A 19,222-nucleotide genomic window follows, 5' to 3' on the forward strand; every position below is an offset into this window, starting at 1 on the left:
TCATACACTGTGAACTTATTCTTAGGATACCAAGACACTTATCACAGAATCTTACTATGTTTGGCTGTTGGCCAGACTATGATCTTAGAAGTAAACAATGAGGGAATAAATATTCAGTTAAATACTTATTAAAGAGCAAGAATTAATAAGATTAAATGGAGCAGCAGTAAGCACAGAGAAACTAAAATCTTGTTCATCAGATCACCTTTTGTAAATCAGAATGAGACTGTATCATTTTGTAAACCCAAGGCACATGAGTGAGATATCAGACTGGAATATTATTAATTATTTTAAAGGCAAAGCAAAATACACATCACAGTTAATTGTAACTGAGGATCTGCTTTGTGCTTGGTAGAAAGGCAAAGTTCTTCGACTTCAGCAGTGCTTCAAAGCTATAGAATAAGATGCAGATTTGATGCCACTTTTTAATCCTGACCTTTTTGAAGTTCAACAGTACGCTAACATTGAAGCTTAACAAATGTTCCAGCTTGGGCATTTCCCTTTGGGCTCAAGAACAGCTGGTATGGCTGAAATGTAGATGGAAATGAGGGCCATTAAGCAAAACACTTCCAAAAGAGCTGAAAGATGGACTGTATTACAATAATTAATAGTGAATGACTACGAAATGACTTAGGATAAACATTCTTGATGTGATGGTATAGAAGAAATGAAAACCCTCAGATTATTACTGTAGAAGACTCTATCATAATTAGATGTGTTCTATACCAATCAGGTAATACAAAATATTTGAATGTCAAGTCTTTGTTAGAGCAAACAACCTCTAGAAGAAGTGCATATTATTTTAAGAAAGAGCACAATCAACACCAGTTTCTGGACGTGTAGTTTTATAGCTCTAAGAGTGTGCAGACATTACATCAGCTATCAGAGACACTGAAGCTACAGCAACCATCCTAGCAGCAGTACCACCACATATAAGTTGACTGAGTAGGTTGAGATCATAATGAAATTCTTCATTACTTCAGACTTTCTTTTGAACAAGTTATTTTTGTTCATTTAGGAGCACTTCCTACACGAGTTCATAAACCTAATGTCCTACCCAACTTTCTGTTTCAGATAATTCTGTTACTGCTTGAGGCTGGGCCAGCCCCTTGAACAAATGAGAGATGCTCTCTATTAACCCCATTTGCTCCCCAGAAGGGAAAGGGTGAGGAGAAAAAGAAGAAAGATGTATTAATAATAATAAAAAACCAAAAAAACCCCACAAACCACAACAAAATAAAACAAAATAAAAACAACAAACAAAAAACCATCTATACTCCTACAACTAATGAAAACCAATATTGACCCTCTCCATGACAGTCATGGAATTGTGTGCTGTGGCAGCCGCAGCTACTGACACTGCAGAGCAGGTGCTGGGAAGTCCCAGACTGGACTCAGCAGTAGACGGGAACCAGATTTAGGAATCAGGATCAGAAGCATAAGAATGGGCATAGTCCTTCAGGGATGCTGGCCATGATGAAAGAGAGACAGACGCTTGTAATCCCTCAGCTTTAACGTATGACATGCGTGGGATGGAATACTCTATTGGTCAGTTTTGGGTCACCTATCCACTCCTTCCCACAGGTGCGGCCCTTTTATGCCCTTTCATTTGTGGAACACAAGAGACTTAGCAGAGACCTTTGTTCTTTTAGGGTTAAGTATAACCATGGGCCTTCTTGTATACCAGTCCTACTGTTACCTTGGTAACAGCTATAAACATCAAGCATTATCAATTCTAGAAGCTGACAATGTCTGAAAAACATGTAGTCAACTTCAGAAAGTGCAGTTACTTAGAAGAAACTTAACTGCAAGGGAAAAATATTGAAAGGACAGTTTGTTCTGTCCTAGTTCAAACTAGGACAATTACACTATCCCTTCATGGAAAATTACTCTCTTACTGTTTATTTCACTGAACAATTTAAGAATACATAGCCATCAAACCACTACAAACAAGCTGCTGTACCACAAATAAAGCATTTCAATGACAGCAAATAAAAAAGTACAGAAAGACTATCCACCATTTACCCCAAATATTTTATCTAGTCAAGAATTCCCATAAGTTAATTATGTGAAGGAAATCAGGTAATGCTCCCCAAATAACAAGCAGGTTCAAGATGTTGGTCGTCTTAGGCACAAATAAGTCTTTTGTTGTTTGGAAAATAAGATATAACTGAAAGTTTGACTAATAGTTAAATTTTACTCCAACACTTCCAAGAAAACTCGTGTTTTTTACTCACTTAAACAGCGAGTACTTTATTTCACATATATTATTTTCTTTGACAATGTCAGCTATTTATATTATGCATGTAAAGTGCTCACACACAACTTTTGTATTTGTAGTGGCAAAGCTGAGGAGAAAATGTGGGATACAAAATTAAAATATTGAGAAAAAATGAAACAGAAAGCTACATTATTTTAAATAGCTGTTTGTAGTTTTGCTTAGATAATTTCAAAAGTCTTTACACCTTAAAGAACATTTGGAATGGTAGTGGTAATGCAAATTACAAGAGAGGATTGGAACAATCAAGTGCAATTTCTCATAGTTCCTTTGTCCATATGGAATAAATTAAGATAAATAGGTACCTCAAGGAAGGCAAGCAAATGGGGTTGTTTGCTCTGTCTCAAATTTATAACCTGACAGATATGACACTGGAAGGACTTGAAGTCCTTGTACATTTTGTTCTATTTTGTTGTACAGATCTCAGCTTTCTGCAGATAAAGTGCACTGTAGACAAAAAGATGAAGGAACTCTAATGAATGATGCTCAGATGAAAAGAATCAATGAAAAATATCCAGCTGTGCTAAAAAGGCTTCAAAATATCATTTATGCAACTGATGCATGCAATAGGTGTTGGGAAAGAAAAGAAAATTATTCTGAACACTCTCTTTGGCAAAGTGTCAATCGAATTCACTTTTCAATCATAAAGGAAATGTAGGGCAGTGGAAGTAATTTCAATTAGAGAAAAGCATATACTACTGGAAATTCTAAGTGCTATCACTATAAGATTGTGATCATTTGTACAGGTTCAGAAATGGAAGGTAAATTGGAATGAAATGTAGATAATGTTTAATATAACATATATGATATGAATTTCTGCTTCAGGCAAATGCAGCCTAACTGTGAAAATAAATGGTTAACTTTTTCTCATGTTGTTGGGTCGTAAGAGAAGGTGGACACACAACAGAGGGTTTCACTTAAATAGCAGCCCATCCTGCTCTAGTGATGTGCAGCAGCACTCCAGCCTCTCTTTGTCTCTCCACATCTCTCAGAGCAGAGTGGACAACTGGAGAGAAGCTTCATGCTGTGCTGGAAATGTGTGGGCTCCAAGGAAAGGCTACAAAAGGATTAAAGTGTCTTGGGCCACTGCACCCCTTACCAGACCAGCTCCCCTACTTATACCCGTGACAGCACAGAATCTTGCAGAGCCAGAACTCCATCAGCTTTCCCTGCATCACAACTTATGCAAACACACCCATGTCCTGAAAGGTCTTGTGAGTGGTACTTTGGTAGTAGTACAAGCCAGCATTAATGTGACATTGAAAAAAAGACAAAAGCTGATGTGAGAAAAAAACAAACCAACCCTAACACATATGAGAAAATACTTCAATCATCATTTACAAGTTTTCTGATGGCCAATCCTGTTATGGAATCTATAAACCAGAATAAGAAATTAGGAGGAAAAAAACCTTTTGCTATTTGAAAAAAGCTGCTTGAAATTTAGCAAAAGCTTAAATACAGTGTGTTCTTTGTTTTATTTTGTTTTAAATTATTGTTATGATCTGTTATTTAAGGTCCTTAAACAGGAAGAGGTATAAATTGTAAGGACTATCCCAATAAATTTTCAATTAAATAACTAAATTAATGTAGAGACACTTAATTAAAGTTGCACTAGTTTTTACAAATGCAGTTAATTAAGCTGCTATCTAAAATTAAATCTCACCCAAAACTCTTTTACATTTCTGTAGCTCATCTGATACAGATATAATTAAAATTCTAGAAGTTCACCTATGCATCCAAACATTGGGGAAAGAGAAAAAATGAAAAAGCAAACAAACAAAAAAGCAAACCACAAACAAAACCACAGCCAAACACTCAAAACCTGCTGAAGTAATTTGAGAGGTTTATGCTTTAATGGGATTTATACAATCCTCAGAGTGGGAGGACAGCACACACAAAAACCTCAGAAACAAATCTAGGTTTTCAAATCTTCACAGTCTTATTCATTCAGAATAACAGGCCAAGAACCTTTGAAGATTTTCCACAAGGGAAGGATAATGGATTGACATGACCAGGAAACAAGGAGATAAATCCTTCTGACTTTGAATGTGCCTTCCGTGGAAGTGACCGGGACCAGCACAGGTGATGGGCACATCACTTGCACTCACAACCCAGAGCAGATGCGGGCATCCTGTCAGCGGGGCAGATTGCTTTGTCGTGACTGGAATATCTCTGATCTTGCAGTGGCCTAAACAATCCCTCTCCCTTTCTCGATCTTTTACTGACTGATTTCTTGCTTGGTCAGATGCAGGCTAGGCTGTTTGAGATGTCAGTTAAATACAGATCTATTTCCCACCTGAGAGTGTCTCCAAATCACTACACTTGTTTTACCTAACACGTATACATCTAACACAAACATTTTAAGTATTGGCTGATACAGACAAAGTCATGTCCAGAGAGCTGGAAGGTCTATTATTGCATTATTTTAGAATTAGAGAGCAGTCTTTGAAGAGTTACTCTTTGGAGGGGAGGTGGGGGAGAAACAATTGAAGTACAGTTCAAGACTATTATTTATTGCAAAAGACACTAATTCATTATACATAAATATGCTGTAGTAAAACAAATGACAACTAAACTAATGGACTATTCAGAACTAAGATTTGGAGCTGGTCACTTGAAAGGCTTACTCTGTAAGTGGCAGCAATCACGAGCACAGTAATACTGTACTCATATGCTATTGAGATCGCTACTACGTGGGCACATCCTTCTGTTCCAATTCCCTTGGAGTTCTGAGAGTAATCTCAAAGCAAGATTGTCCTCTGAGGTTAAAGACACAAAGCAAACAAAGAAAAATGTACCAATATTTTATAAGTATTTATTTTCTTTATCAATAAAGTATGCAGAAGATAAAAATCAACTAAATTTTTCCTAATACCGCATGCACAATGTCCACTTCTGGGAAAAAAACATGGATGGCAGTCCCATAACTAATGTCATGAAGCAGAGGGTTCAGAACTGAAACCTGAACTTTTAAATGATCTGAACCCAAACCTCAATCTGAAAAACTTAATTTAAGCAGGAAGATGATTCGAGGTGAGGATATTACATTTATTTTCAACTTGTGGCTTAGGCATGTCTCCAGAGAAACAAGCAAATTGTTCAAATCTCTTTAAAATACAAATTCACATAGGTCTACATGCATATAGACTTCCATAAGGTTTAAACCTACCAGCTGAACTACAAGGTACAATTGCCCTATCCTTTTACACAGAATAAAAAAAAAAAAAGGAAAAGGAAAAACAACTTCAAGAGTATGATAATAATATGATAAAATTTGAGAGGGCTATGCATTCTCTTTTGAAGACCCATCTGTCTTTGGAGAGAGAAAATTATGAACTTTTTTGTGTACAGCTTATGAACTTATGAACTTTTTTGCATAGTAAAATCTGCAGAATGTACGCAAATAACAAAGGTAGCAAAAATCCATAGGAGCTTGAAGATTGATCAACCTGTGATAATCTATCTTTCTGGAGACATTTGAATTACTCTCTGCTACCTTGAGCTTGCAGTGAAACAGGACCCTGGCAAATTGCTATAATCTCCTTTGAACCCTAATCACCATTTTAATCAAAAAAGGTGGGGCAGCCTGGAATTCATACAGCAAGGTTAGCACTGCAACTGTCATTCTATTTGCTAAATACACAGAGTATGCAGCTAAAAGGTTGAAATGGTTCAAACTTTTATTATCTTCACAAGATTACATTCCAGCATTAATAATTGACAAGTAAAAGAAAGTTGAGGCTGTCTGCTTTGAAGAGCTTTAGAAGTCTGCTTAGAGCATGACTATATCTTTCACTAACTCTAATCTTCAGACATTCCTTGGGAAAAGAAAGAGTTGTGATTCATAAAACTGCCGTGATTAAAAGCCTACCTCACCTGCACTTTGTATTCCATGTTTTCTCTCTCCTTTCCTTTCTTTTCTTCTCATGTTAGATTATAAATTTCCTGGTTGTGCTCTCTATTTGGTTGTTTAATGATTTTCTTCTTCCTAGTCTTTTTTTTTTTCTAATTGAATTTTTTTTTTTTTAAGTAGTGGTGTGATTGTAGATGGTAAGACAGATAAGGAGAAGCTTAATTGAAGAGGAAGAAAGGAAACTTCAAGGAGGAAAAGAGCAATGAGAGAAACTGAACAGAGTATCAAGGAGACTGGAAGGAGTGGAAGATTAAAGGAAAAAGCAGCAGACGACTGTGATTTTCAGCTAGAAGGGATTCAGCAGCTCTCACTGACAAACCAGCAGGTCTGCTTGAAACACATTGATCAGACTATTTCAATGTTTTCTGTACAACTTACAGATCCCTATGTCTATTTCAAATTATAAAAATATGATAGTCTACTTGAGAAGCAATATTTACTTCAAAATGACTAACAGATATTTCTGTTTTTAAAAGGGGAAGACTGTCTTGTATTTCTTTTCCTTTTCCAGAAAGGGATGCTGAATTTTCAATGTTCTGCTCACCTGCCCACTGATAACATATAAGTAGCAAAATATTTTTCATGCTAAAGTCAGAAGAACCTGTGTTGTTTTTTTCTTTTTTTTCTTCTTTTTAGAGGATCGTTTATACATAAAATGCCTTAGTATTGCAGACATTTCCTAGAAAGAATGTCTCAGCAGGGCTTGTAAAGATAACAGAGAAGAGAGTATCTCTGTATTTATGAAGTACTGGAGAGTTGTAAGGATTCCTGCTAAAATGGTAAGTGAAGAATGTCATTAGTTTGTCAACAACTGCAATAAGTATTTTTGGGTTTTTTTGTTTGTTGTTTGTTTGTTTTTGTTTGTTTGTTTATTTTTCCTTAGCATTTCTAAACCATTTTGCACACAATATACTTGTACTGATATACAAAAGATATTTTTTAGAAAGCAATTGCTTCTGGTCCTTATCTTCCACTTGAGTGTCTAGCCTTGCAATTTTTAAGTTATCTCACAGCTCCTAATCATGCACGTCCTTTTAAACGCATTGCACTTGAAAGTAGAAATGTTTGAGGACGAAAATGTATGAGACAGGATGATTCATGTTTTCTACATACTTCTGCTCTTGTAACACCCTTTTTTAGTGTTATCATTTCTTCTTACATATTAAAACCTGTTGTGTCAGTCTTAACTATAGAATTACATTAGATTTTGGGCAGAAGGAAGAAGAGCATAAAGAGGACAAAAGAGCACTTTCATACTGCCATTTGATTTTGAACAAAAAGCAAGACCCTTCCAAAGGCTTCTCATTCGACAGTGAGAAAATTAGAAATGTTCCTTATATCTCGTCTTCTTCTCTGCGTGCATGAATGACATTTTTGTTCTGATGTGACTATTGTAAGAATCAAAATCCCTCAGCCTTAGGGTTTTTTATTTCTTTTAATGTACTATGCTCACCAAACCTTCATAGAAAATAGAATACTCTTAATTATGAATAAATTAACTAAATTAGTAACATGAGATGGATATGCAATTAAGGGACTGTTAATTGAAACTGGAAACACAGCTGTATACAGCTTAGAGATGAATCACACCAGTAATGACGCAGATGTTTATAAAATGCGATTATGTTTAGCAGGAGCACACTATTGAAACTCCCCAGCCTATTCTTATATTGTGTCACTGAAATGGTTTTTAAACCCATGAACACCAGGAATCAGGATCTCAGGGATGGCAAATTAGGCTCCCTGGATATGTGAATTAGTGTTGTCTGAATGTCAGCAATTTAATTCTCTAGCTTTCAAAGAATATAGACATGGAGCCAAAACCAAACATCTGTTAGTTATACGCTCATTCAGGAAAAAAAAAAAAAATTGGCAAGTTAGAGCCTGTCTGAATATGAGAAAGACAGTGAAATACAGTATCTCTAAGTAGTAATGCTGCTGTGTGAATATACTGAACATGTAAATAATATAGCCCGGGAGCTCATGAAATCTACTTTGTGTACGACTGTGAATACATATTTTACGGACTACTCATCCAAAGGGCTAGAAGGATTGGGAACAAATGCAATTTCATATTTAAAGGTTTAAGAATTTATTAGCTATCTAAAAACAGCAAATCAGGCTTTTTATTGTTTCAGCTTCTACATCTTTCCTTGAATGTTCTTTGATGAACAGTAAAATGAAGGCTTTTCCATCTGGCACAAAAGGGCACAAATGTTGCTCTTGGGTCATACAAGGATATCTGAGCTATGGAAGCTCAACAGGGATAACAGTTCAGTTGTGAGGGATGGCAGAGCAGACAAAGCCAATGGACCACGATGGCTTAAGTTCTAACATACCAATCTAAAATCTGCCTCATACCTATTATGTTACAAAGCAGTGTTACCACTGAATGCCATATAGTAGCATGTAAGTGTCATGTTAAAGAGTCCATGATTTATTTTTTAGAATAAATTCACAGACTAATGGAAGGAGATTTTAAAACATCCATGTTTTCCTCAACTATAACCATGCTTTCAATAAACATGCTGAATAACATAAGATTGTAGTTTGTATCCAAAGCCCTTTCCACATACTGTAGTGCAGTTCACATCACAAATACACTATCAGCTGCGATTCAGGAGCCTGAGCCTGTAGAATGATAAATACTTATAAACACAAATTTATATTAAATAGAATTTGTTTTTCTGGCCCCCTTTTCTAGGAAATATGACAGACTCTTAGACTGAGTAACTATCAGAACTATAGTAAAATTAAAAGGCTACTGTGACTTACACCAAATCAACACAATTTCATTCTAATTTAACCAAGTTTCATAATGTCATTTTCTGATCCATAAATTGATACTCATCTAAAATAATGTAAATTCTTGCACAAGGTGGTTAAAATAATTTGAAAAATTGTGTAGAGCGTCATTGGGAAAACTGAAATAATCAACATGACCTGGCACTGTTAAACATCACAGGCTTATCCCGTAAATAATGGGAATTACTGAGCACAATCTAATGATGTGGGTACACAATGTTGAGAGAGAAAAGTGGTGATCATAAAATTGGATTCGCCTCTGTCTTTCAGAAACTTTATTTGCTGTGATTTGACCTCCTATTCACTGATGAAGAGAAAGTTTAGAACCTGACTTTGTGAGAGAGTGAGCCTGCATGATTTCTGCCACAGACCATACTGATCTGACAGTATTTCACATGTCATCCACAGCTGAATAAAGTTATAAAGGCTTTATTAGAAAAATGTAAATCCCTTCTCTTTAAAGGTAAACCTAGCCAGCTTCAGGGATATAGTGCAGCCAGCTATGACAACCGATGTGCAAACCAAATTCAGTTATCTTAGCTCTTTGGCTGGCAAAAGTACAGACAAAGTCAATTCAGGATTTGAAATGTGATGTTTTGAGATAAGGAACTGGAATGCTGGGATATACAAGAAACACAAAGCTATTTTATGGAAGACACATTCTTCTATTTCTTCTGAATACCCAAAAAATCACTGCACAGCTGAAAAAGTGCTGTATTATCAGCCATGTGTCAGATAAGAAGGACAGAACACATTTTCTTTTACAGATTAAAATGAGTCATAAATGAAGGTATTGGGGGAAAAGGACACAAAACACGACCAATATAAGAAATCAGAGGGAAGGATGACAACATCCAACACAATGAATAAATTACCTACAAATGTTGACTTACGCTTATTTTCCTAGATTGATTAACACTAATTAGTTATACCATTAATTTTGCTTTAAACCGAACAACTGTGGCAGAGAGACAACTTTGAACACCTAAGAAAATGGAAGAGAAAAACCTAATATAGTCTTTAACCTACACATTTGAGGATTCCCAAATAAAATGGCATACACTGAAGAATTAATTTCCATAAACATAGGATTTGGGTGTTCTATGATTCTCCAGGTATAAAAGAAATAACAAGTTTATATTGACAAAAACTGAAATTCTAAGTTCAGGTCAAGAACCTTAATTGATATTATAAGCACGTTTGTTCTGCAACTAATGGGTGCATTTCTAAAGGTTATTACAGTATCAGTATTAAAGTAACAGCAAACAAAGAATCAAATGGCTTATATGAGCCACAGAAAACAATGAGCATCTTGAAATAACACCTTTTGGCTGTGTTATGCTGGGCGAATCCAAATTAGGAAGCATTTTATTGAAAACGTTTGCACACACAACACGTATCAGGAGCTGAGCCGTTTTTAATTACAAAGTGCCCTCCTATACAGTTAACATATCATTACATGACTTCCACACTCTCCAGAATTTTTTATAAAAGGACACAACATTCAGCTTCACTCAAGGTGTGACAAAAATACAATGGCATTTTTAGGGAGCACCTTGTGGAAATACTCTGAAAATGAGACATAATCATCTACAAAGGCTGGGTTTAAAACTGCATCACAGCTGAATGTTCCTGACATTTTTACTATTTTAAACACTATTGTTAACAGTACTTTCTAAAATGGCAAAAAATACCTTACTTAGCTTAAATTTTTAGTGAAGCAAAAAGATCTAGAAAATATAGCACACAGTACTGCATAGCATAAAGACTGTAAAAGCTCTCTGTCATGTGAAAGTAGACAGTCTGATGTAAAAATATCTGCAGTGATATAATATGTAATTGATGTGTCAGAAAGACATAAAACGACAACGCAGAAAAAAAAGGCTAACATTAACCTTTTGCACTGGAAATTTGCATATTATTTCTCTAGCTTGGGATTTTAATTACTTTAAATTAAGTTCCTTCTAAAAAAGTTCACAGCATTTCAGAAAAAAAGATTAGCAAAAAATGAGGAGAAAGAGCAATATTTTTTGTCCAATTTACATTCTTTCCCTCTAAAAATCTTTAATAATACTTTGGCACCAGGACTTGGACTCTAAGAGGTTTTATACTGCTTCCAAGGATATTCATTAAGGTTTCATTGAGCTACAAGCCCCTGAAAATCACATTAAGGAGAACCTTTACAGGACAGCTCTTAAATTATGTGAACGCTCTATATGCAACAAACATGTTCCACATTCAAAGCAAACTTTGTAGATCTGCTATACCCTCACTTCAAACCAAGCTGGGATGAATGGACAGACAATCTCTGTCAGCAGCATCCAGCCTTTCCAGGGTACGGGAATTGCTCAGACTTATCCTTCTGGTGTTGGCAGATAGCTGACGGAGTACCTCACCCTACCCAAACGCTACACCATCCTGTCCTATTCTACTGCATTTTAAAATCTAACCCCTGAATTATGAGCTCTGACAGTTGATAGTGTTTCAGCGAGAAAAGGGATCTGTGCTGTGCAAGTCAGGATTGCAGAATAATTTATAATTGCAAAGTTCATTGTTGTTTTGTCCTTGTTTGCTTTTGCTATTCTGACTGCTGCTAACTAGTGCACCTCCCAGCTTTTCACCCTCATACATTCTTAGCTTAAAAAAACCCTAATTTTCATAATGAACAGCCTAAACATAGCTGTTTGGAAATCAGGTCACACACCTAAAAAGGTGTTGAAAATAATCAGGCCATATTCTCTCAATTTAGACAAGAAAAAATTGATGCTATCTGCACAATTTTAGCAACCAAAGTAAAAACTCCCAACTCTTATAGTCTACACATCTTCGTAGGACTGAAACTCAGAGATTTAATTCTCAAATGTAGCTTCCACTTTGCTTGTCAAAGACACTTTTACAGAAATAATTTCAGTTAATGCTTTTAAGATGCTCAGTTATTATGGATCATGAACTTTAAAGTACATGGTAATTCTACCTTCAGTACGGTTTCAATAAGTTAAAGAGCTATAAACTGAATGATTTAGCTAAAACTGCTTGACTAAAAACCAACAAAACTAGTGGATGTTGGTTTCCAGTGAATACATTTTCAACAATATCATAACGTCAGTTTTCCTCAGTATCCTAAATATAGTCTGGTGTGACTCATATAGATGTGTGCTGCCCAACGTAATCTACAACTGCTGACAGAGGGAAGCAAATTGCATAAGTTTTATATTATAAGGAAACAAGACTAACATATATCAACTAATATGTCCATTATTTTCTTATCACTTACCCATCAACCAGATAAATTGGAGATCTTACAGAATATATTGTATATGCAAAAATTGTACAACAGAGTGCTAAATTCAAGTTGCATGTGTAACATATTTTCCTGCATTTGATAATTTTTCAGTGCATTTCTTTGTCCTTGTAAACAATGTAACTGATTTTTTTTATAATCCTATATATCCATGCACGTATATGAGAAACAAAAAAATACATCAAAAAAAATCTATATATACATACTGAAAGGGGAATATCAAGTAGGGCAAATTGCTGTTCTTTTGCGTGGTTCTTCAAAACAAATCTTCATAGAGGATAAAATTCCAAAGTACAGGAAATCCAAAAGGATAATGAAACTCTAAAATGAATCTATTTTCTATAACAAAAAGTGACGAAAGCATTTAAATTTTCAACAAACTGAAATTCTTCACACAGAACATCATAATCTTAATGTAGTTGTATTAGTTATCCTGCTGGCATAACTGTTGATGATAACCATGTCTGTTTATACTTAAATACTCTCTTTCACTGATTGCCCTAAACATGCCACAAAGAACAATGAAGATGTCCTCCTAATTTAGGAAGGAATCTTTCCACTTTTTGACACACACTTCATTAGAAAAGTTGAATCCCAATCCAGACAGCTGGCCTTCCTCCACCAGCTCACAGAAATAAACAAGCAGGATCTCTCAAAAATGAATGACTGTAAAATGAATCTATATGCATATTTTTGCAGGCAAATATTGAGCAAAACTGAGACTCAAGAGAACAGAAATGCAGAAAAATATATGGGTATATGACTTCTGCAGCCAACTGGCATATCCAAGTAAATAAATAAGAGACCATTAAAGAGCCATGACAACTGTGGTTATGGCAGAAGTTCCAGTTCTCATGAACTATACAAACCAACATTTTAACTAAAGAGTCTGATGGGAAATCTCAGCTTCCAAAAAGGATCAAAATCTCCCTCTGCTGGGAAGACTAAATCTGCAACTACTGAAATCATTTCAGTTTACAAGGTTGAAAAGATCCATGATTTTATTAATGCCCTAATTAGTATAATTATAGATGAGCTAGAATTTTGGCTCCATATATTTAGGAAAGTTGACTCCTGTTTTTGTCAGCTACTTTACAGATCACATAAGTCAAAACAGAGTTTAAAAAAGAGGAAAAGCAAAAATATAGAAACAAATTAATTATGACAATTAATGAAATGACACTATGGAAACAGAAGCTGCTAAGATCATAGAAAGGTAATCGTGCTCAAATATAAAAATATAAAAACCTGCCTTTTATATAGTACGTTCATATAGATATGACATTTACTGTCTCCTGCAGAAGAAGAAATATCTTCCTTGCTACTGCGGCATCATCTGCCAATCTATCCACTTTTAACATATCCCTAGTTTAGACTCACTGTTTTATTTGGAATAAATAACTTTTCTTGCGATACAAGATATACAAAAAGTTAACGCAGATTTTGTCTTTGTTTATATGACTAGAGCTTGTCTGTATGACATTCCTATGGAGTAAGAACTGGACAACTGAACTGTAAAGAACCAGAGGAGGTTTTTCTTTTCCTTTAGGGAAAGTGATATAAGAGCATATTCTTAATCAAATTCAAATCTTAATTACAAGGTTTATACTTGAATTACGCTTCCTGAAACCATTCTCACATTACACACGGAGAAATAAAAAAAAGGACCTGAGAATCTGGTAAACTTGTTTCAATTCAACTGTGAGAGACCTGAAAAAAAAACCATTTCTTTTACATATGTGTTATTCTTATTTCACTTCTTTTCTGAGTTGTGGGGATTTTTTTGTTTGTTTGTTTGTTTGTTTGTTTTGGAGAAGGCATGGAGGACAGAAGGTGAAGTAAAATTGATAAAGCAACAAACAAACAAACAAACAAACCAACAACAAAACCCCAAACCGAAAAGCTATTATGATAGGTCAGGGGTGCTGAATTCAACTTACATTTTGATGCAACTTATTTGCCCTGATGTCAATGCCCTACAAAGAGCAGGGTTTGAGCTGAGGACTGCTCCCCCGAATGCCCATGACTCAGATTTTGAGAGATTCACTAGACCTGAACAAATATTTGAAAACACCTATCATTAATATTTGGTGGGACATTTACATATGGAGGCCAGTAAGACTCTGATGCACAGTCACAATTCCCCATTGATTTCCAAAAAGAAGGGATTTCCTTTTTGGCTTTTATATTCTCGATGTTGGTTCCTCTGCAAACATAGATAGTAAGATTCATTCGTATTTCTTACTGCAGACTGAAAGAACAAGCTAACATTTGTGAAACACCCACAAGATGCTGTTTTCTGAAATAACACATTGCAGTGATACTTATTACAATAGTGTGCATTACACAGTAAAGAGCCTGTACTCAGAAGAGTACAAATGAAATGATGATATAACTTTGGATAATTGTCTGCAGTGGTAATGAAAGCTTGCTGCTCCTTCAGCAGCTCCCACAAGCTGTTTGTGGGAACAGAATAGTAGTTGTGGCAGGACCCTTTGACAAGAGGCAGCACACTTCTGTGCCACATCAATCTTCAAATCCCCACAAGCTGGAGAGCAAAGGCTACTGGTGCAAGATGAGCTGAAGTGTTATGAACGATACTGAAATTTTGGCTAATGCTTCTTTTAACACTTGACATATAGAAATCAGAGAACCACAGAATCATTTAGGTTGGAAATGACCTTTAAGATCATCACATCCAACTATGTATGTGTGTATACATATATGTGTTTTTCCCTCTCTATGTATATGCAAGGCTGTTTTACCTCTAGCGATTTTACATGCTTCCTCCAGCTTGCTTAGTTTTGCAAACTCCATAAGCTGGACCCACTATTATGGACAGAACCGTTCACTCACAAATGACCACAGTTCATTACAACTTGCTGGACTAAAAGCACTGGAATATAAATATTAATACTATGGCAAAATCTCTTAAAAGATATTTTTTTTGGATGAAAGACTATTGTTATATTCTTCAGCTTATTAGGGGTGCTATTCTAAATCTTTCTTGATAACTGAAGGCTATCTTCCCTATGGGATACTTGTAAATTCTTCTACATGTCAGAGGCTTTGCCTTTTGACCAGCATTACACCAACCAGATCTCTGACCAAAGCAAAGTGTATATAAATCCTGCCAAATCTGGTCTCCCTGGGTCCTCAAATGTCGACTGGAAGTAAGCAAGAGTTTGCAAGATGTGTTTTCCCTCAGGATCATCTAATTACATATACTGTTTGAAGCACACGGGATCTGAACATGCGAGCTCCTTGAGAAATTCAGAACAAATAGCTCCCTGGAGAGATTTCATCTCCTCTCATGCTTAAGGAAAATGGAAAAATAAACAGCATATTTTCCTCAAAACTACTCTTTTAAAGGCATGAAGCTAATTCTTTTCACATTACTTAAACTCCACAAATGATGATACAGCTTTCAGTGGCTGAACTGAGTGCATTATCTTTCATTAATGAAATACACCTCCACACAACACTTCAAAACTAGGACTGGTTGAGTCTGTAATTGGTTGAGTGCTTTCTGTAACTTTTTCTTTCAGTAAAACTCTAGTGTATATTGACTGAAACTGAACACACAAAAAAGGTAAATTAATGGCAAACATGCATTATTGCAGAAATATAAAAGCAGCTCTGGTAAGATTCTGCAGTAATATTTGATACTATTCACTAATAGTATTATCTCATTGTACAACCACTGTGCAAGATTGCAAATGACTGAATATGGTTGGCCTTATTCTTATGTTTGTAAAATGAATATAATATTAACTCTCTGTAAGATTTGGCTTAAAATGATACATTTTCTCCTCTGATCTTATGAAAGTCCCAATGTTGAGAAAGCAAGAAACAAGACATCATTTCATCCTTTACACAATACTCTGCAACTTTCTCATAACTCAAGAATTCACTATTATTTCAGATCTGATAAACCTTATGTCCTTATGTACTTTTCTCTCACATAACCAAGCATGGGTGTCTTCCTGGCAAGCAACAGCACAGAAGCTTCTGTTTTATGATTTTCCTGCAGTGATATTTCCTAGGAAATAGGATACATGGGTAAGAAATATTTTCCCCATTAGGAATATTACAAGGAGATAGAGAGAGAGAGATCTAACCTCTGAGGGGAAAAAAAAAAAAAAGACAAGTAAACTAAGAAGTATTATTGCTGGAGAAAAAATGGGAAGAATAATAATAAAAAGAACCCACATAGAAATAAGGGAAGTAATATGGGTAAAGGCAAGGAAGAGCAGGAACACAGAAAAAATAATACTTTTTTGAAAAAAGGAATGAATAGAAGCCAAAGAGAAAATATGAGCAGTATAAAAGAAAGACATAAAAAATACATCGAAGGTGGAAATCAATAGAAAAAATGACAAAACAACTGAAGGATTAAGGAGACATTTTATGTGAGATTAATATAAGAATAGTCAAGATAGAAGAAAAAAAAAGGAGTGGAAAAAAAAAAGAGTCGAATTTAAAAAAACCCACCTAGCAGTGAAACTGAAAACCAGAAAAAAATAATAGGAATCTATCTTGAAAGTAGAATGGTTTTACATGAAAAAAAAATAATATTTTTCTATAAATAGTATCATACCTAACAAGAGTGCTGGTCATTCATAAGTAAATCTAACCCTAACACAGAACAATACATGATACTCTAAAACCTGCCACTCAGGTCAATGTTCATTAGATCTCATAAGTACAACAGTTGGACTGTTGTGTGTCCCTTACAAGTAAACCTATTCTATTCTATTCTATTCTATTCTATTCTATTCTATTCTATTCTATTCTATTCTATCCTATCCTATCCTATCCTATCCTATCCTATCCTATCCTACCCTATCCTATCCTATCCTATCCTACCCTATCCTACCCTATCCTACCCCTTTCCATTCCATTCCATTCCATTCCATGCTAAATGAGCTCTGCCTCTTAATATGTCTCAAACTCTGCTCCCTTTTAAGTAGAAAAATTATATTCTAGGAACAGATATGCTCTTCTTCTTCCCAGCGGTCACACCTTGGCCTTTTGTACATGATAATCCTTCAAGGTTTCTTATGTCTTTTCCCCTCAGGATGTGTTTAAAAATTTACTGGAGTGTTTTCACCTTGCTCTCTATATATTCCAGATGACATTTAGGTAAATATGAAAAAAGACAGTAAACCATAATATTCCAATTAACTATCTGTTCTATCAGCTCTATCATCTCACTCTGACATAGTGTCTCCAAGCATCTGTCTTCTTAGAAGATGAAGCACTTTGTTTTCCAAATACTCTGTATTTGATGAATCGAGACAATAATTTACAATGAAAATGGAATTGTTCATGATGCATCTTGTGCTCTGTGGAATAAGAGCATATTATCTTTGAAATGTGGGTGAACATGCGTTTTGCCCTATGTATTTTTAAACTATCTACAATGTCAAGTTGGCCCTCTGTCTAATGTTTTCCTGAATAATAACACCAAAATATTTATCTCTAGCTTTCTGTCAAATTTGTCTGACTTTTCCATAACCCAGACGTTTTCACTCTGAAAAATCTTCCTGCCTTCCTTTATTTCTTGCTGAAATAATGAAGTATATTTCAGCAAACCACTGGAACTCAGTTAACTATTATATTAGCAAAATAAGGCATTTTTCAATGAATCATAGCAAACTGTGGGTGTTGTTTTGTTTTGTTTTCTATAAAGAAACTAAACAGATGTGATTTCTCTTATACATGGGATAAATATTTTAGGAATACTCATTTTATCTTCCAGATTTCTCTTGATCTGCTTTAATAATATTACCTGAACTCTACCCTGAGGATCTGGGAAAATCTGGATATTATGACCAAAGTCCTTGGACTAATGTTATCTTACTTAAACTAGTACTCTCACTGCAAACTGTTGATTTAGGAAAATCCTGTTAATATTTGCATGAATTGGTGATAAACTGGAGATATCAAATAGCTGTGGGATTTCTTTTGGAGAAGCTATAAAGAAGCAATAACATCTTACTGACTATTAGAGCTGACAGCACTGTGATCTTTTATCTGTATGTAAGACAAGAGGGAATTGCTTCATTTTTGTCCATTGCTAATGTTTGGTTTTACAATGATGGCAAAACTCTTTATTATCCTCCATCCTTCTTATTTTTACAGTATATTAAGGTAAATACAATGACACCATTTCAAAATGTAAAGCAGTGGTATGGCAAAAAATAAAATAGTGAGCAAAATCCAGCACTTAATGAAGTAAATTTCGTTGCAATTACCTTCATTTAATCATAGCATTACTCCTCTGCTGTGGAACCTACATTACCATATACCAGTGCATATATGCTTCCATATTCTCTCTAATGCACACTCTTCCTACAATTCTAAGCTAAGATACAGTGCATTTTGGAAAGACAATACATATCTGAAGTTTCTATCACAAGATAAGACAAAATACCCAAAACTCTAAGTGATATATAGCTAAACAAAATAATCCAAATAATTTCTAAATTTTTCAGCGTTTATAACTTATAGTCAACATTCATCCTAATTTCATAGTATAGCTTAATATTTTTCCTGCATTATATCTCAGTTGATAAAATCCCTTTCTTAACAGCTTTACTTGCATAATCAAGTCCCTCTAATTGCCTGAATTCATGTGATGCCTTGTAATTTCATAATTTATTCTACAGGTGTGACTTTAAATGTACTGCTGCACAGAATCATTAATCTGCCTATGAGGAGTTTATTTAAAATTACTGCTCCTGAAAATTATTTAAACAATAGTAGAAGGAATGAAGCAGCAAAAGTAAACTGTCTTATGTGAATGTTCCCTATACACCATAAAAATATCCATAAAACATGGATAACCCAGTTAAAAGGGATTATAACATGATATATTTGGCAGCAAGAATTTCTAAATATTAATAGTAAAAGGTAAATA

The 19,222-nt window shown here is 35.0% G+C and overlaps 1 protein-coding gene across 5 annotated transcripts in view; it reads right to left on the bottom strand.

Moving 5' to 3' along the window:
- DMD (dystrophin) overlaps positions 1-19,222 on the bottom strand; it is a gene marked incomplete at both ends in the record, with an annotated part of 1,256,016 nt that overhangs the window by 148,742 nt on the left and 1,088,052 nt on the right. The window lies entirely within an intron of this gene.

Source organism: Nesoenas mayeri (genome assembly GCF_963082525.1).
Source record: "Nesoenas mayeri genome assembly, chromosome: 1".
Lineage (NCBI taxonomy): Eukaryota > Metazoa > Chordata > Aves > Columbiformes > Columbidae > Nesoenas > Nesoenas mayeri.